A 20,805-nucleotide genomic window follows, 5' to 3' on the forward strand; every position below is an offset into this window, starting at 1 on the left:
CACAAAATCCAGTTTAACACTGTTACAATTAGTTTCTCTGGATGTTGAGGGACTGTCTTGGCTGACACGTCTCTTCAACATTGCATGGAAGTCGGGAACAGTACCTTTGGATTGGCACACCGGGGTGGTGGTCCCCCACCCCCTTGAAAGGGTGATGGGAGGGTGTGTTCCAACTACAGGGGGATCACACTCCTCAGCCTCCCTGGGAAAGTCTATTCCAGGGTGCTGGAGAGAAGGGTACGACCGTTGGCCCGAACCTCTGATACAAGAGGTCCAATGCGGTTTTCGTCCTGATCGTGGAACACTGGACCAGCTCTACACCCTCACGAGGGTGCTTGAGGGTGCATGGGAGTTTGCCCAACCAGTCTACATGTGCTTTGTGGACCTGGAAAAGGCATTCGACCGTGTCCCTCGTGGCGTCCTTTGGGGGGTGCTCCGGGAGTACGGGATTGGTGGCGCGCTACTACGTGCTATCTGGTCCTTGTACAAACGGGGCAGGAGTCTGGTTCGCATTGCCAGTAGTAAGTCGAGCCTGTTTCCGGTAAAGTTGGCCTCCGCCAAGGCTGCCCTTTGTCACCGATTCTGTTCACAATTTTCATGGACAGAATTTCTAGGCGCAGCCAAGGTGTTGAGGGAGTCCAGTTCGGGGGCCTTAGAATCTCATCTCTGCTATTTGCAGATGATGTGGTTCTTATGGCTTCTTCGGGCTGCGACCTTCAGCGTTTACTGGGACGGTTTGCATCTGAGTGTGAAGCTTCTGGGATGAGACTCAGTACCTCCAAATCAGAGGCCATGGTTCTCAGTCGGAAAAGGGTGGAGTGCTCCCTCCGGGTTGGGAATGAGGTCCTGCCCCAGGTGGAGGAGTTTAAGTATCTCGGGGTCTTGTTCACGAGTGAGGGAAAGTGGGAGCGTGAGGTCGACAGACGGATCGGTGCAGCCTCGGCAGTAATGCGGTCGCTGTACCGGACCGTCGTGGTGAAAAGAGAGCTGAGCCGGAGGGCAAAGCTCTCAATTTACCGGTCGATCTATGTTCCCACCCTCACCTATGGTCACGAGCTTTGGGTCATGACCGAAAGAATGAGATCGCGGATACAGGCGGCTGAAATGAGTTTCCTCCGTAGGGTAGCTGGACTCACCCTAAGAGATAGGGTGAGGAGCTCAGCCATCCGAGAGGGGCTCAGAGTAGAGCCGCTTCTCCTTCACATCGAGAGGAGTCAGTTGAGGTGGCTCGGGCATCTAGTCCGGATGCCTCCCGGACGCCTCCCTGGTGAGGTGTTCCGGGCATGTCCAGCCGGGAAAAGGCCCCGGGGCAGACCTAGGACACGCTGGAGGGACTATGTCTCACAGCTGGCCTGGGAACGCCTTGGTGTCCTCGAGGTGGAGCTGGAGGAGGTGGCTGGAGACTGAGAAGTCTGGGCTTCCCTTCTAAGACTGCTGCCCCCGCGACCCGGGCCCGGATAAGCGGAGGAAAATGGATGGATGGATGGACAATTAGTTTTACCTGCATAAAACAATTCTAAATGCACATAAATGACAAATGAAAGGGATAAATGAACATTTTAAGCTTGCTTTAAGCTTGCCTTCATTGCAGATGTGATGACTTTTGACAAAGACACGATGAGGCAGCGAGATCAACACGGACACCACCTTTGTGTTTTTAGGTTATTTTGCAGGCTTGTTGAAAACAAACGCTGAGACTTGAGGTGAGAAACACTACTACTCATGGTAAATAGAAGAATTAAAGATGCTCGGGATGATGCCTGCTATAGGGTGGTGTGACGTCACGCGGCACAAAGCGGGACCATATAGTGCCACGATGCTTCATGAATGCAGAAAGTATAATGCGGGTTTCACATACTTATCCGGTTTATACTCTCATACGCTAGACAGAAACATTACTTGACTTAGGTGTACATACAGTACGTCGTGCGGAAGCATGACATTTCATGCCAATGCGCACCATTTTTGGTCACATATACTGCACATACAAACCTATTCTAAAATATAAAATAAATAAATAGGAGTGGTGTAAACAAAGCAAGCAGGACTGTGTACGTCCATGTACATCCTGTGTATCAGTCAAGTTTCAAACATTAGAGGGACGATGTCAGCTAACAGTGCGTTCTTATGTCTTGCTTCATCATCATGTTATCATGTCTGCTATATTGGGTAATATGGGAGTATGAAAGTGAGTACAGGGATGTTAAAATCTCCAGGACTGTAATGTTAAAAACTAATTTTAGAAAGCTGTAATTCTATGCTCTAACTACCAAAATATAAAATTTATCATATTGAATCCTACTTCGCTATATACATATATATCACTGTAAAGAAATGTTTTGTTGTGTCTTGCAACACCAAAAAAGGACTATATATGTGTGATACACGATACAAGAATTGTTGAATTGTTGACTTTTGGGGTGACCTGGTTTTTTAAATGACAAGAACGTACCTGAAAGTCCAAATTACTGACTTGAAATGATGGATTTCTTTGGTCAGACAATTGACACACATGTACTAGTATGTGAGCTACTCAAAAACAAATTAATGGGGGGAAGATGATGTTGATTGGCCAAAATTTAAGAAGTGGGAAAATGTAAGTGGCATACGTAATTTGCAGGATTGGCTTAATTGGTGTTCTCATTCAGGCCATTGTAACGCCACAAGCTCCTGGGGCAATGCCTATCTTCTACAATTCCACAAATACTCAAGCAAGCATTTCAATGACTGTTTTATTATAAAGACATTGTGTATTGGAGCTTCCAATTCTATTTTTGTTTGCTTAAAAAAACCTTTTGATTATTAGCAACATTTTGACGGAAAAAAACTTCCATTGCTACTCCATCTGTCACGCCTTGTGTGGGTTTGTGCGTGACAGTTTGGTTATGTTCCCGGTCTAGGTTTTGGTTTCCGTTTTGAACTCTTTATTTTGTATTTAACTTCCTGTTTTGTCCTGTCGTCCTTGGTTGCCGTAATCATTCACACCTGTCCCTAATTTGTGTTTGTATTTAGTTCAGGTGTGTGCATCTCCCCTTTGTGGGATTATTATCATTTGTCCGTCAGCAAGTTGAGTGCTTTTTCCTTTTGCTGCTATTATTGCGCAAAATAAATATAATTCACCTGCAACTGGTCCTGCTCTCTGCATCCTGGGGTCGAACTTTAAAGCTCTCAAGCCGAACCGTGACAGAATGATCCCACCAAATGAAGGCGACCTCGCAGAGAGTGATTTCTGGACCTGGCAGCTTTTCAAAGCCATGGAAGACGAGGAGACGGCAAGACCGCCATGGGAACTGGAGGATGTGGTGCGCGGGCCGGACGACACGCTCGTCTCAATGGCGTGGTTTTATCCCGGACCGACCGACGACACCCCAGACCGGCCGCGACGGCGACGCAAGCCACGGTGCCGGAAGGCGAAGCCACGCTCGTTCTCCCCTCCACGCCAAGCCAAGGCGCACCCGCCCTCCTGCCATGCCGGCTTCGATGAACCCGACGGAGATCTCGAGTTCGCCGAGTGGACCCGGCACTTTTTCAAGACGTTGGAGCAGGCGCGTGCGAGGTACACGCCGGAGGAGCTGGAGACCATGGAATGGGGGCCGGACTGCACGCTAGTGCTGAAGGCTTCACAGCGTCAAAGGGTGAAGCCAATCAATTTCTCCTCGCCACACCATGCCGAGGCCACACCGTCGCTGAGTGCCGGCCCATCACGCCACTATTGATGGCCCCCGCAGCACGTCAGCACGCCGAACTCCAGCCGACCACCTCTTCCACATCCCTGTTGCCTCTCGCACAATACGAAGAGGAGCACGGCACACGTTCCCCTCCAGTGGCCAAACCCCGCAGCTCCAGGGTTTCTCAAGACCCGGCTCCCACGCCAAGCTGTGTGACGCCACTGTTTCCTCCAGTGGCCAAACCCCGCAGCTCCAGGGTTTCTCAAGGCCCGGCTCCCACGCCAAGCTGTGAAACGCCACGGATTCCCCCTGTGCCCAAACCACGCAGCCCCAGGGGTTTTCAAGACCCGGCTCCCGTGCCAAGCTGCGTGGCCTCTCAGATTCCTCCAGTTCCCAAGCCACGCAGCCCCTGGGGTTTCCAAGACCTGGCTTCCGTGCCAAGCTGCGTGGCCTCACAGATTCCTCCAGTCCCCAAGTCACGCAGCTTTAAGGTTCCTCAAACCCCGGCTCTCGTGCCAAGCTGCGTGACTCCACAGATTCCTCCAGTCCCTAAGCCACGCAGCCCCAGGTGTTCTCAAGACCCGGCTCCTGCGCCAAGCTGCGTGGCGTCTCAGATTCCGCCTGTGCCCAAGCCGCACAGCCCGAGGGGTTCTCAAGACCCGGCTCTCATGCCAAGCTGCGCGGCGTTCCTGATCCCGCCCGTGCCCAAGCCGCGCAGCCCGAGGGGTTCTCAAGACCCGGCTCCCATTCCAAGCTTCAGGCCCAAACTAGTGGCTGTGGCCGGGACTGCTGACCTGGAGGAGCCAGTGACCCTCCTCCAAGCCTCCCTCCTCCCTGCCCTGGTTTCGGCTCCCTCGGATTATGGCGTCTGGGATCTGCCTTCGAGAGGGGGGGCTAGTACCACCTGCTGGGCTATGGTGGAAGCACAGCCCAGCCCGCCGATGGAAGGGGAGAATGGCGCCACCTGCTGGGGGAGTGAGGAGGCACAGCCCACTCCACCTGTAGGACGAGCAGCAGGGCTTGCTGGAGCAGATGGTCAGGCTCTGGCATGGACGACGCCTGCTGCTTCGCCGTCGCCGCGTCAGGGCCGGACGCCTGCTTCTTCGCCGTCTCCGCGTCAGGGTCGGACGCCTGCTTCTTCGCCGTCTCCGCGTCAGGACCGGACTCCTGCTTCTTCGCCGTCTCCGCGTCAGGACCGGACTCCTGCTTCTTCGACGTCTCCGCGTCGGGACCGGACTCCTGCTTCTTCGCCGTCTCCGCGTCGGGGCCGGACGCCTGCATCTTCGCCGTTTCCGCGTCGGGGCCGGACGCCTGCATCCTTGCCGTCTCCGCGTCGGGGCCGGACGGCCTCTAGACTTTCGGCCGGAGACCTGGTTCTACACCCAGGGCGCCCGCCTGAGGATGCCTACCTCGCGCTTGGTCGAGGGCGCCCTCCGGAGGGTGTATACCGTCCCAACCATTCCCTCCATCACGTGGAGGGGTCTTGCTGGCTCCGCCGGGCCTGCCGCCCCGGCCGACCCCCTGAAGGGTCCCGTCAGCGACCCACCTCCGGTCCCCCCACCACCCATCCCTCTTTGACTGCTATCTATTTTGGACGTCTAGGATCCGTCCTTGAGGGGGGGGTACTGTCACGCCCTGTGTGGGTTCGTGCGTGACAGTTTGGTTATGTTCCCGGTCTAGGTTTTGGTTTCCGTTTTGAACTCTTTATTTTGTATTTAACTTCCTGTTTTGTCCTGTCGTCCTTGGTTGCCGTAATCATTCACACCTGTCCCTAATTTGTGTTTGTATTTAGTTCAGGTGTGTGCATCTCCCCTTTGTGGGATTATTATCATTTGTCCGTCAGCAAGTTGAGTGCTTTTTCCTTTTGCTGCTATTATTGCGCAAAATAAATATAATTCACCTGCAACTGGTCCTGCTCTCTGCATCCTGGGGTCGAACTTTAAAGCTCTCAAGCCGAACCGTGACACCATCCAGCCATCTATTTTCTATGCCGCTTATCCTCACTGGGGTAATGGGGATATGTTGGCGCCTATCCCAGCCGACTGGTCGCCAATTGCACATATAGACAAAACAACCATTCACCCACACTCATACCTATTGACAATTTAGAGCTGCCAATTAACTAACATGTCGTTTTGTGGAATGCTGTGGTAGCCGGAGCATTCAATTATGTACACAGCTCGTCTCTTTGGCAACGGTTGAGACTTTCTCAACCTGTTGTGTAAGTACTGTTTGTTTTTAAAATGTAAAAAATACAATAGTGTGATATAATTTAGGGTGGCACGGCGGTCTAGTGGTTAGCACGCAGACCTCACAGCTAGGAGACCAGGGTTCAATTCCACCCTCGGCCATCTCTGTGTGGAGTTTGCATGTTCTCCCCGTGCATGCGTGGGTTTTCTCCGGGTACTCCGGTTTCCTCCCACATTCCCAAAACATGCTAGGTTAATTGGCGACTCCAAATTGTCCATAGGTATGAATGTGAGTGTGAATGGTTGTTTGTCTATATGTGCCCTGTGATTGGCTGGCGACCAGTCCAGGGTGTACCCCGCCTCTCGCCCGAAGACAGTTGGGATAGGCTCCAGCACAGCGGTAGAGAATAAATGAATGATATATCCATTATTTATAACTTATAATTGTTTCACAGCTATTGTTCAATGTTTTCCAACAAAATAAAATTGGAACATCGAAGGGGTCTTTTTTTTTATTGGGATCAGCCAAAATCAGAATTGTCAGGTCAGCCGTTTTAAAGATCGGTGCACCCTTCGTAGCAACCACCTCCTTCTGATATGAAAAGCTTTAACTTAACTTGCATTGAGCAAAAATCAGGCAGACAGCTTGTATTCATCTTAAGGTGATGAAAGCATTCAAAGGTACTATTCCACAGCCATGAAGCCAGTGAAGATTAGTCTTGTGCTTGTTTATTAATGCAAAGCATGTCTGCATTCAAAAGCCCACATCTGAGAGCAAATCCATCATCACATGAAAGGCTGCTAAACTTTCTTGAGATACTGATTCCACCACAGAGCTTTCTCATTTTCACACACATACACAAACGCACACAGACTTGTTTGCATTCTCGTCTTTAGTCTGCAGGCTGACATTGCTATTGATTACACTGTGGGACCTGCATGACCCTGCACAGTAAGAAACCAACATAAATGCATCGTTTCTTGATAGCCTGGCCCTGGAGAGTTTTACAGGGTATTCAACATGGAAAACAGCATCTGACATTTTGGCACCAAACAAAATAATGGCTGAAAATACATCATATTTTAAATATAATCATTTGTAATGAAAGGAAAATAATCAAACGCATACAATGATAGGTCTGGGTATTGTTTACATTTCATCTGATATCAAATTGGTATTTTAAAAAGGAATACATTTAGTCAAAATAAGCAAGTTGTAATATGCAAGATGAACAAAATGATAAAAATACAAATTAAAGTATATACTTTAAAGAAACAAATTCTCCAAGATGAAATGAAATAATTATAATTAAGCTGGCCTTGATAAATAGACATGTGCATGCGTGCATGTTTGGTTTCCTCGTCTCTAGAAACCACACAGGCTGGATGACATGAGGGTTCACTCTGCATCTGCCAGTTGGTTCTATAGTGGAATGAACGTACGAGTGAACTCTCCTCTCATTCAGCCTCTTTAGGGAGGCGGGGCTCACAGTGAGTGGTTACAGAGTGCTAGTGGCAAATTAGCCACATGAGCCAGTATACGCTAATATGAAGGAAGGCACATAAGCGATGGTTTTTCCAAAATGAATGTCACAGCCCCAGTGTGGGAATACTTCGGTTTTTAATGGAATGAACAAGGTGAGCACATGAACACTGACGGTCTACAGCGACAGTTTTCCCAGCTGGGAAAGACAAATGCAGATGGAGGTGCTGCAGACTACGGAGCCTTCATCCCGATGAATGTTCTCCCCATGTGTGGGTTTTCTTTGGGTTCTCCGGTTTCCTCCCACATTCCAAAAACATGTTAGGTTGTGAATGATTGTTTGTTTATATGTGCCCTGTGATTGGCTAGTAACCAGTCCAGGGTGTACCCCGCCTCTCGCCCCAAAGACAACTGGGATAGGCTCCAGCATGCCTGGGCCCTGGTGAGAGAAAGTGGATGGAAGGAGTAAATATAAACAAAATAGTGCAAAATGGTGAACACTCACAATGTAGTTCACTGTATGTTAATACTTTCTGTTAAGAAATCATACTGAATGTTCATTATTTATCCAAGTGCAATTTTGCTTATTGGGACTTGATACTCCATAAGTCTATGTTTTATGGTCTCCAAAAATGTTGTCAATAATATAGATTATCAACAATAATTTGTAGGACAATTATCGACAAGCAAAATTTTGAGTAGTCAAAGTAGTAGCAATCACAGCAAAACAAGCAGCAATACAAAAAATAGCAAGATTTTATTGCAGGCTAGTTTAAGTACATACATTCCACATACCATTAATACATAATTGTGGTAATCCTTCTACGGTATTTGCCAGTTTATCCTACATACAAAATTATGTGTTATGACTTATGTAATGTTGACAATTCCGAATTCCTGTGAATGCACCTCGCCATGAGTGTGATCGGTGGATATGCGGGAAGTGATTTGCTGCTGGTGTGGCCATCGGCTGCTTCCTGGGGGAGGTTGCTGGGCATGGAAGGAAGGTTTGCATCATGGCCAATAATGCAAACTAGACTAAAATGTTCAGCTTTTATGCTCACACTTTGAGTAAGACTCCCACGCACATGTTTATAAATCAGACGCCTGGTCTGCCTGTGGTAAACTTGTTTTTGTCGGGCCACATGTCAAAAGGTGGCATCTTCTGGGCTCAGCTGCTGCCGTCTCTGCCAGTGTCCCTCTGTGGTAGCAGCAGGCCTGTTTTAATCACTTTCTGGCAGATTAAAGAGGGGGATGGGATAAAAAAAGATGAGAAATATCTGCTGCTTCCTAGAAGATAGTGGGATGTGGGAGGCCCCTTTGGGCAATACTGAAGGAGAGAGGAGGGAGCGTGTGCTTTTGTTGACTCTGCAACAACAAATATTAATAATGAGAGGCGACAGATTGCCTTCATCTTGGAGGTTGAGGGCTGGAGGGCCACAAGACATTTACTGCCTCTGCCAAACATTGTAGCATTCAAGACAGTAAAATCCACACCTGTGACTCAACAATTGAGATCTCTCGATCCCAAACACAGCAAACTCCATTTTGTAAACTACACTGCTGGAAAAAGGGAAGAAATAATCCAAGCCAAGACTTCTGGGATGTCCAATAAATAACAGATACCTGTGAAGTTTCTCCTTCATCCAAGTCATTGTATTCTCAGGGCATTCAATCGATCCATTATGAACTGATCGCAACTGGACTCTCCTGGTTGACGTGTCACCTTAGATAAATGCAACCACCCAGCAACAGTCTGTTCCTTTTTTCAAGCGTGCTCCCTTAAAAAAACTGAACGAGAATCATATGAGGGCTCACAAGTGGTGTTTTCCAGAGAATTGGCCAATTCACCATTGGTGCCCCGCTCTCTTTACAGATGAGAGCAAGTTCACACTGAGCACAGTCAGGAGACATTCTGCTGCCTGCAATCATGACCAGTTTGGCAGCGGGTCAGTCATAGTGCAGGGAGGCATATACGTATTTGGAGAGCTGCATAGATCTGCTATACTGCTTCAACTACTGAGGGTAAAATCTTCATACTATTTGCTTGGGAAGCGAGACTTGGTAATCCCTCATTTATCGCGCTTAAATTAGACCCAAGTAGGATTCTTTAATTATAAATAGATTATTTCCATAGTTAGAAGATACAAAACCTGTTTACAACCTTTTCAATGCGTTTTTTAACATGGTTCGAGCTGTGTAGACATGAACTAACACCCCTACAGTCACCTTTACACTCATATTACCCAATATAGCAGACATAATAAAGAGTAAATACTAGGATGCTAGTAAACCGATCGCTACTGGGCAATATCAGTGAAAAAGGACGGTATCGATATCAACCTATACTTGCTTTATAACGCAGATCCCCTCTGCCGATCAGCTCCACTGCAGCATCCAAAAAAAGCATGTCTGCTCGTTACCCATTTAATAACCATTTAAGACATAAATAAGACTCGTGCTTGCCGCATGTTACGGCCTCAACAGCATCCAGTGTTTTTATGAGGGATTTTTATTGGAGGTTATTGTGCTTGTGATATCATTCAAAACTGAAATAAAAGCCTGATGTTACGGCAATCAAGTCTGGTGTGTGGAACATTACAGCAATATTACTGACACCTCGTGCCTAGTGTAGAATACTACAGACTAGGGCTCATATCCCAATATATTTAGATAGAATATCGATATTAGCATATATATTTACTGATATTTTTTCCATAAACTGAATTTAAAGCCAAGCCCGCCGTGTTGTCGTGGTTCATGTTCTGGACTTTGGACTTCGGGTTCGAATCTCCACTAGTAAGCATAATCGGTATTCCCAGCGAGGGAATACAGAACATAAAGGGCTCAAGCCAAAAATCACGATGCAGATGAAAAAAGCGACTCTGTAATCAGGAAAAAGCCAAAAGAAACAAACAAAAGTCAAAGCCAAATATGTTTTATTAAAATGAAAACGATATTAGAGAAAAATAGCCACTGAAATAAAATAGTATATTCATTCATTCATTTTCTACCGCTTATCCTCACGAAGGTCGTGGGTGTGCTGGAGCCTATCCCAGCTGTCTTTGGGCGAGAGGTGGGGTAAACCCTGGACTGGTCGCCAGCCAATCACAGGGCACATATACGTAGACAAACAACCATTCACACTCACATTCATACCTACGGACAATTTGGAGTCGCCAATTAACCTAGCATGTTTTTGGAATGTGGGAGGAAACCGGAGTACCCGGAGAAAACCCATGCATGCACGGGGAGAACATGCAAACTCCACACAGAGGCTGAGGGTGGAATTGAACTCGGGTCCCCGAGCTATGTGGGCTGCGCGCCAACGTGTAGCCTAAAATAGTATAGTATCTTTTTTAAATAAATATATAAAAACTTCAATATACTGTTCAGTGCAATAGTGGTGCACTCACCGTAGTCTCTCCAGCTGAGTTAACGCCATTAGCGCTTCCCTCTCACGTTCCCCATGACGAAACATGATTGATGCCGTCTTTGAAGACCTTTATACCGTCTTTTTGGCTGTTTACTCCCGCTATGCAGCCTCTCCACCTCCATATTTTCTCGGGAATATCCGGTCATTGCATGTAGCCAAGGGATGCTAACAGCTGCTAACAGAAACTCCTGAGTATCAACAATGGCGCGAGCGGCAAGCTACAAACATGTTAAGATGAACATCCATATCTGCACACTAGCTTAAGGGGTCGATACGGCACAAAACAATAAGGAAGTCATAAATAAAGCACTATTAAACACTATCTTAAAAACGCTGCAAGAGACACAGAGTTCATAAATAGCTTGCACTTGGGCGGCGCCATCTTGAAACATTCGACTTCAGCATCAAATCCAGTCTATATCGATATGAACGATATGCTTGTTTTTGATATCATGCTTAACAGAAATATCTATATTTGAAAAAATATATCACCCAGCCCTTCTACATACTGTATAATTCACAGTGTCTTTGAATGAGTCTTCTGAATGCCTTACTGAAGCATAGTTGTAGCACTATCCTGACAACTAGGCTAAAGGTGTACCGTACCTACAGTCAGCGATGGGAATAACGGTGTTTAAAATAACGTTACTAACGCCGTTACTTTTTTCAGTAACGGGTAATCTAACTTATTACATTTACTGTCAGCATAACGCCGTTACCATTTTCGACACCCCGTTACTGCACGTTACTGAAGCCACCTAAAAATATATCACCGACTTCATAACTAATCTGCAGCGCAGTGAGAGAGGGATGGGGTGAGATAACCACATAAGCAATGAGGATTGGCTAAGGTTTCAGTAAAATTGCGTCTTTAGCCAATCAGAGAACTTGACTGGGCAGGTGTTTAGAGCACATAAGCAAATAGGACTGGCTAAGGTTTAGTGAAATTGCATCTTCGGAAAATCAGAGACCTTGAGTGGGCGAGTGTTTAGGGCATATCCAAACAGCGTTTGCCAAATGGAAGTACATACACTACTTTAACCTTGTTGATGTCAAAGGTAAGATGTTCATGATGTCCCAGAAAAAAAACTTTGTCCACGTCTTGTGTGAGCAACTCAAACCCACAGAAACACCTGTCGACTGTAATAAATTCAAACCTCTGTAATGGTACCCGTCTTTGCTGTTGGGGGGGGCAATAGTTACTTTTACTGGTAACTAGTTACTTTTGTAATGGAGTAACTCAGTTACTAACTCAGTTATTTTTTTAGAAGTAACTAGTAACTATAACTAATTACTTTTTTAAAGTAACATGCCCAACACTGCCTACAGTATACATTTTACAATTTAAAAGGCATATTTCAGGGTTAAACATGATTCATGCTTCAATGCATTTAGCATGTTCTTGTCATATTCAGTTCAGGATTGGAACAGGGAGTTCATGAAAACTATTTTTTTGGCAGGACAACAAGAATACAAAAAGAAAGTTAGCTGTAGTTACAAAATGGAAACTACCTTCCGGTGAAAAACAGGTGCAACCTGGGTAAAAACGGCATAAGATGAAAAAAGCACATAATTTTTTTTTGTATTCACAAATGATTTAAAATTGACAAAAAAAATCATACTTATGTATTTCATTAGTAGGTGATAAATATACAACAACAATAAACAATATTTAAGCTATGTGAGAATCTGAAAAGCAGTGATTCTTAACCATAGGGCCGCGGCCCAAACTTGGGCTTTAAGCGCCACCTACAGGGCCACAAAAAACTTTGAGTTTTGCTTCAGTGGGCCGCGAGGGCCGTGGGAATGCGTAGTTGGTCATCAACTGACGACACCAGAGGTAGGCTAGCCGCTATGCTACTGTATGTTATCCACGAGACGCTCAGTTATAGTGCAGCTTCCGACCAGATGGTGGCGGTAATGTGTATGTCAGTTGTTTAACAAGCTCACAGAAGGTCAGAAGAAAACCTTCAACTACACCTACTAGGTATGGAGTACCATCCTGATTTCATTAAAGACTACATTTTTATGTAAGTACAATCCTGACTTCATTAAAAACGTCTTTTTATCACTACCTTTTTTATTGATAGATTTTTTTCATATTAATAATTTATTATTAAAACATTGCTGTAGTATTTGTTCCATCAATTAATCCATCCTCTTTTGATTATTTGTTTTATACTAACTTCACTCCATCACACATTTTTTCCAGAAGGTAAATGATAATAGGAGTACGTAGAGCTGGGTTTTAGCTGTAGTTTTCATGTTGAAGAAATTCTGAAACAACAATGTCTGGCAATGACCTCGAAGTGCACGGACTGTAGTTGAACAAAATAACGATGGAGGTTTGTTGAGCAAATTCATCCATTAAAGATGAAACCATGCTGCCATAGTTTCAGCAAAGATCCTAAATGTGCAGCATATGTTATGATATTTACTGCCAATTACGTCTTCCATTGAAGTCACACTGTAATTCTTTCCAAAGTCTAGTAAAACACACAAGACCGTCAGCTACTGACAAGAGTTACAAAACAGGCAGGTGTGCAATTATGAATGCTCAAGCACTGTACAATACGTCTGTGGGGTGAAATCCCCCCAAATAAAAAGAGACTATCTGCAGACACAGCGTTCCACTCACCTGGCTGTGCGCCTCCAGACGTTCCGCGGTGTCGTCTCCTGGCGAGATGCGCGCACTCAGGCAGTTTCTCATCTATTTTAGTGATGGTAGTAATGTTAGATGTGCTCTGACTGTGGCAGCGGAAACCGAATTCGAGATACCTTCAAAATAAAAAACCGCAGGTACGTGCTTAAAGCCCCCTTCTACCCATATTTATCGACGTTTGCATCTCAAAATATCGAAAACATTAAAAAAACGTAATTAACATAAGATCAACCGCCTACTGGTGCAACTTTTTTAATTTACTTGCATGCTTTTTCTTATTTTGAAGGCCTGACTTTACCAGCTACAGGATGTGCTACACTGATATTGCCAAGCGGCCGGGAGCTGTGCTGTGCCGGCCAAGCCAGAGAGATGAAAGTTGAAATACGGAAAACAGTTAACGGAGGGCACTGGGGAAATATGCGATAATATGAGTCGAAGGCCTCAAAACAAATAATAATAGAGTAATCCCTCGTTTATTAAGGTTACTTTGTTCCAGCCTGACTGTGATAACTGATTTTCCACAAAGTAGAATTTCTCATTTATAAATGAAATATTTTCATAGTTAGGGTTTTTGGACATTATTTGAATAATACATGAAATAACACCCCTATAGCCACCTTTACACTCATATTACCCAATATAGTATATATAAAAAGTGAAAATAAGAGAACTAAAGATATAATTCACGCATGTTAGCGTTGAGAGAGTCGCATTATCACCACGTACTTCCTCGATGGCTATTATCTCATCATGTAACATTAATTATTGTCAGCTCAATAAGAGTGTTGGCAACTCTAGTACATGTCACAGCGCACATTGAGTGTTTTTCCCACCGCACGGTTTTTATGGTCGGCTTGGAAAGGCATTTATGCAGATGCAGATATGATATGCAGATCATGTCATATCTTGATCATAGCCAGTCGATCAGCGCATCTTTACTTAAAACGTTTCCCTGATTTTTTGATTGTTATTGGACTCCACTAGACACCAGAAACAACTTACATTTGGGCCAAGGATCATCCTGTATCTTGACGTACAGCTAATTGGATCTTCCAGCTCTGGGCCAATTAAATTTTTTTGGGTTTACCACTTGACGTTTTTTGTTTAAAAAAGCAAGTTCAATTTTTTGTTTGATCTACTGTCAATGATCCAGAAATCTATTGTATTTATTGGATTGTCATTAGTGTTTTACTAATTATTAATTCAGCATTGTAATGTCTTTCTTCTCTGTTGCTTTGAACATACAGTGGGAAGGAAAAGTATATGAATTTCTGACAATTCTGCATAAATTGGTCATAAATGTAGTCTGGTCATTTTCTAAATCATAATAATAAACTAACCGTCTGTTTAAACTCATACCTCACAAACATTTTCATATTTGTATTGAAATAACACTCACAGGACAAAAACAGAACCTGTAGAAAATTCTCCAAGACCTAATCAAAGTCAGCCAACCTGGACTCCAATCAGTGAGACAAGATTGGAGGTGTGGTGTAAAGCTACTCTGGCCACTAGAAAACACACCAGTTTAGAATTGTCTGTTGTCAAACAGAGTTGCCCAGCTCTTAGAATACCTGTGATTTGTGTTGACTGCTGGAAAGCTGCAAAAGGTTGCAAAAGTATATCATCAGTCCATAGGAAGACAAATAGTCTTGCTTCTCTTCCAAGGAAAAAAGCACAGTGCAAAATGTTCACAGAGGTAAAAAAAAAAAAAAAGAATCTGGCACATGCCAGCATCTTTGTTGACAAAGGACAACACCAAGGACGAAGCCGTTCTTGCCTAAAAACAACATTGCTGCATGTTTGAAGTTTACTAAAGAGCACTTGGAAGTTCCACAGCACTACTGGCAAAACATTCAGTGGAAAGATGAAACTGAAATGAAATTGTTTGGGAGGAAACAAGCAAAGCCATGTGTGGAGGAAAAATGGCACAACAAACTAACATCAAAACCTTATCCCAACTGTGAAGCATGGGTGCGCTTTCCTGCCTCAGGGCCTGGACAGCTTGCTATCATCAACGTAAAAATGAATTCACAGGTTTATCAAGATATTCTGCAGAAGAACTTGAGGCCATCTGTCCATCAGTTGAAGCTTAAAAGAGGATGGGAGGATGCAACAGAACAATGGTCCAAAACACAGAAGCAAATCAGCAAGAGAATGGCTTCAGAAGAAGGAAGTATGGATTCTGCTGTGGCACAGTTCTGACCGCAACCTGATTGAGATGCCGTGGCATGACCTCAAGAGAGCGAGTCACCCAAGAATCTTGCTGAACTGCAACAGGTCTGTAAAGAGGAAAGGTCCAAATTCATTCTGATTTGCAACTACAGAAAATGCTTGGTTGGTTATTGCTGCCAAAGGATGGTTGACCAGTTATTCAATCCAAGCGTTCACTTAATTTTTCCTCCTAATCCTGTGAATGTTTACATGTTATCTGGGTGCATCTTTTCTCGGGCGATGTAGAAGGTCAGAGGTCAAAACCCAGTCCACGCCTGTCTGCATCTACCAAAGCCACAGGCAACTAACCTTATGTCACCTGACAGAGAAGGGGCAGCCAAAGCACCGTTTAGTGTCGAGTAGTATGGCATAGTGCCTGTCAGCTTTTGCCATCACTACTTTTCAAGAGGCAGCATTCATTTTCATGAGTCATTGTTATTGACTTGTCATTCTATAAAGACAAGTTCATCAGATAATAAAGGAGAATTCTTTGTAGCCAAAGAGGTCTGTCTTTCAAGAATCCTGGAAGCAACTCAACTACTTCATGTACAAATAAGCCTCCAAACACTATGCATGTCTGCATGCATGCAAAAAATTCCAGAAGGCCGGAGACTTGCTAGATCACTCTTAAAGGACAAGGCTGCTCCTGCCTACACGCTGAACACGTGCTGTGCATGGTCGTCCACGATTCATGGAGGGTACATTCTCGACAAAGTCAGCCTGTGGCAATAAAATCTTGCTTAGGGCCTCAGTTTGGCAAGGGGGGGCCCTGTTAAAGGGACTGGATGCAGGGTTAAAGGGATCCAGCTGCATTGGAGCTGATCTTGCCCACTTCCTTAAAGAGCAATTTTGGTGTCATCTGAACACATGACGTTATTCCAAGTGGTAATGGTAATGGTAATGGTAATGGTAATGGTAATGGTAATGGTTTTATTTCATTTGAACATGCATCAGATTACAATTGAGTGCATCACATAATCAGTTCACAGTTCCACATGTCCAAAAGGAGTAGGAAGAAGCAAAGCTTATTAAATCCTACCCCTCCATCTGGTACTTTTACAATCAGTAACTGTTACATTTGTTCACTTCCTGCCTTCCATAATACAGTTTAAGGTTTTGGGTTTTTTTTGGGGTTTTTTTAATAATGCACCTCAAAGTACGAGGTGATATGACCATCCAATGACATAATGGGTACCATAGTAAGTGTCAATATAGTGATATATATAGCACATCATGACTGGTTCAAGACTCTTCATCCTTGGATTTAGCAAACATCAACTGCTTGTATTGTTTCTTGAATTGGCTCATCGTTGTGCATTGTTTGAGGTCCTTACTCAATCCATTCCATAGTTTGATTCCACATACTGAAATGCTATGGCTTTTTAACGTAGTCCTAGCATATAAGTGTTTCAAATGTAGTTCTTCCCTGAGATCATACTTCCCTGAGAAGTATCGGATGACATTTTTAGGTAATTGGTTATTTTTAGCCTTATGCATTATTTTAGCTGTTTGAAGATTAACTATATCAGCAAGTTTGTGATTTTAGAAATAAAATCTATAAGTGGTGTTACAACTTGGCGACTTTGTCGCTAAATCCGGTGATTCTAAACCCTCTTGTCAACAGATAAGTAATCTAGTGACCTTTTCTGGCACTGTTGGTGAGTTTTCTGGTATTTGGGGACTTTTCCGTGATATCTCCACAAGGGGGCGGTCATAAGACATCATTGTCATTCTCAAAGGCATCAGGAGTATTTCCTCCCCTTATTTAGAAAAACTGCTTTGTTCACTGTAAGGGTGAAAATGCAAGTTTGACTTTAATTGAATACATTTTCATACTGAATTTAAGCACGGTAATGCTGTAAACAATACAGTATGACACCAGTTTATTCAACAGTTATTTAAACATAAACCACTACACTTGATACACTCCATCCTTCCATTTCCCTTGTATATTTTGTCCATCAACATTAAAAATGATAGAGAATTAATAATATGGCTAGGGGCTTACTCACAATTGGCCATTTGTGCTGTACTTAACATTTAAAGTGGAGCATGTTTGGCTCATGTGACCACTTGATCCGTACTCAAGGTCACGACTCTTCTCCTATGTAATGTAACCGTGGGTAACCTTTTTTTTTTTTTTTTAAAGTCAAAACCTACAGCTCACTCACTCACTCACTCACAAGTTCATTCTCACTTATTTGTTTCAAGTCATTCAGGGGTCTCCAAAGTGCAGGCTGGGAGCCGTTTGTAGTCTGCGGCTGTTTTTTTTTTTTTTTTTTTATCGCCCCTCAGCACATTCTAAAAATACATTAGAAGAAGAAGAAGAAAACTTTTAAAAAGGCCTGTGATTGGCTGTCCAGTCCAGTCCAGGGTGTACCCCGCCTCTCACCCGAAGACAACTGGGATAGGCTCCAGCACCTCCACAACCCTCGTGAGGATAAGCGGAAGAAAATGAATGAATGAACTTAAAAAAAACAAAGAAAAACAACAACAGTAAAAATTGAAAAACAAGCAGTAATTTTAATATAAGGTCAAAATATTAAAAGAAACCGTTGTAATCTAACAAGAAAAAAACTTCAACCTGGAATAACATCTAAATATTATGACAAAAATAACATCATTAAAATAACACCAAAGTTGTAAGATTATGAGAAACAAACAAAACAAAATCAGGTTGGGGGAAAGTTATAATATTACAAGAATTGAGTCAAAATATTATGGGAATAAAGTCATAATGAGAAAAAAGGGCAAAGTTGAAATTGTTGGAAAATTAGAAAAAGGAATCTGGACGAGTGGTTAACATGTAGGCCACACAGTCAGGAGATTGGGAAGATCTGGGTTCGATTCCGGTGGACGAGTGGTTAACATGCAGGCACACAGTCATTAGATCGGGAAGATCTGGGTTTGATTCCCTTGGACATCTCTGAGTGGAGTTTGCATGTTCTCTCCGGGTACTCCGGTTTCCTCCCACATTCCAAAAACATGCTGGGTTAATTGGCGACTCCAAATTGTCCATAGGTATGAATGTGAGTGTGAATGGTTGTTTGTCTATATGTGCCCTGTGATTGGCTGGCGACCAGTCCAGGGTGTACCCCAGCATAGGCTGCAGCATACTGGAGACCCCTTGTGAGGATAAGTGATGGAAAATGGATGGATTTTGTCAGAACAGCTGAAATACATATAAGGTTTTTACGTGTGTACATGGGATGGTTTACAAAATATCAAAGTCATAGTGATGACCACCGACTTACTTTACTTCCAAAAGTTATAAAAATTAAAAATGAAGTTTTTTAAATCCCTAAAGTAGTACTGGGTTGTGTAAGTGTACAAGCAGGGGCCACGAGGTGGGAGGGCCTGGAACGGCCTCGTTGTGTGAGGACCCACTAAATGTTCTTAAGCTTCTTTTTGCATTCCAAGTTTATGGTACTGTGGATACATTATTTGGCCTGTTGAGCCTGAGTGAGGTCAGTAAAGATCTGATCTTATAGTTTTGTTTTTTCCATCTATTGATGTTCTGTAAAAAATAAAGACATGTATATACAGTATATTATCTATATAGTCGTATATTTACGGTATATTATATGTAATGCAAACTACTTGTATTAAAGAGCAACATGTCTGTCAAAATTACTGTGGTATGTGGTGCCTGAAACTAATTCCTCCAGGCCAGTTGTTACACACACACACACACACACACACACACATTCAAGAAGAAGGAAAGGTTTTGCAGGCAAGACACAGGTACATAAACTGATGACTAGACCCCAAAACACACACACTAAAGAAATGTGGTAAGATGGAAGAAAATGGAAATGAAAGTTCACCAATGGTTTTGGCTTAGTTTTTACTTCGGATGCCCTTTATGATGCAAGCCTGGTCATAAATATGACCAGAAATGTGCAAGACTCCTTAAAGACATGCATGACATGTACATTTTCTCTATGTCTTTGTTAAACACTTGACGGTAAAAATTGGTTGCCCTATAATACTGTAAAAGATTACATGTTTTTCAAAATATGTGGCACCCCCCATCACATATGTTCTCTGGTGTGTGTTTTTGGTTTTGGATCATCTCGGTATTTGGAGCATTTGGAGGTTGCTGCGCATTTGCCCTTCTTGGCCACTGTAAAGTTGTGCAAGAAGTACTTTGACATTGAATAGGGTCTTTACGGGTTCACCTGTAAAATGTTAGTGTATTTTGCCCTGTCATTATCCTGTAATTTCACCCAAAAGCCCAATACAGTGAATCTTCGCAAATTTGTGATTGAGCATTCACGGCTCAAAGGTGCTGTGGTCAAAAAATAATACTTTCATTTGTACTTGCCGGAAAATTGCACTCTTATAGGAATTTTGCCATTTATCCATAATCCTTATGTGAGCCATGAACACACGTACATTCATGATAACATTTAATACTTACAGTATTTTGCCGTACTTTGCTGGTTTGTTAGCATTGCGGGTGCATTGGTTTCACACATAGCAACATAGAAACACTATGCCTAGCATAAATGTTTACAAACCACAGCAGCAATGACAGCAGCTCCAAAATGTAGCCTTACCTTTCGGTATTGGCCTGCTGTGTTGTGAGCAGAATGGTATGCCTCTTTTTTATCTGTTTACATATCTTTATAACGCTGTAATAATAACATAATCTGTTCATGTCTCACATAAGGATTGTGAACGATGGGCAAATGTTCAAATGTACAGTGACAGTAACAAAGCGGTTGCTGAAAAAACAGCTACACATCATGAGCGAATGAAAACACTGAGGTATGTAGGATTGCAAGGTGTATGTATTATACAACAGTGACTTTAATTGTAAATGTTGATCTGAAATCTGAGGAAAATGTCATCATCAAGAGGATTTGGAGCGCTCAGTGTGTCAAAAGTAGACATTTTGATTGGCGTCTCTGACTGACAAATACATTATCACAGTGACCTCCCCTCCTGAAGCGGGACCACCGGCCATGCAAGCAACAAGCATACACCTGATATGAACCTTCAAAAAAATAAATAAATATTCGTTGAATGACTGTTGAAACACATCGACCAGCTCTCTAGCCGCAACAACGTTCCCCCACTCCTCTCGATCATCACCTCTCACGTGAAACAGTCAGCCATCCATCCACAGTTGTGGTTTGTGGTTTGCA

At 43.7% G+C, this 20,805-nt stretch overlaps 1 protein-coding gene across 2 annotated transcripts in view; it reads right to left on the bottom strand.

Moving 5' to 3' along the window:
* rbfox1 (RNA binding fox-1 homolog 1) overlaps positions 1–13,477 on the bottom strand; it is a 197,051-nt gene extending 183,574 nt beyond the window's left edge. The window contains exon 1 of one of the 2 annotated variants that reach the window (XM_058049648.2): positions 13,415–13,477. The gene's annotated coding sequence lies outside the window, so the exon portion shown is untranslated. The remainder of the gene's footprint in view (positions 1–13,414) is intronic. The other variant, XM_058049650.2, reaches the window with a different exon arrangement.
* Positions 13,478–20,805: the final 7,328 nt, after the last annotated feature.

Source organism: Doryrhamphus excisus, linkage group LG16 (assembly GCF_037039965.1).
Source record: "Doryrhamphus excisus strain RoL-2023G ecotype Guam linkage group LG16, RoL_Dexc_Guam_v1.1, whole genome shotgun sequence".
NCBI lineage: Eukaryota > Metazoa > Chordata > Actinopteri > Syngnathiformes > Syngnathidae > Doryrhamphus > Doryrhamphus excisus.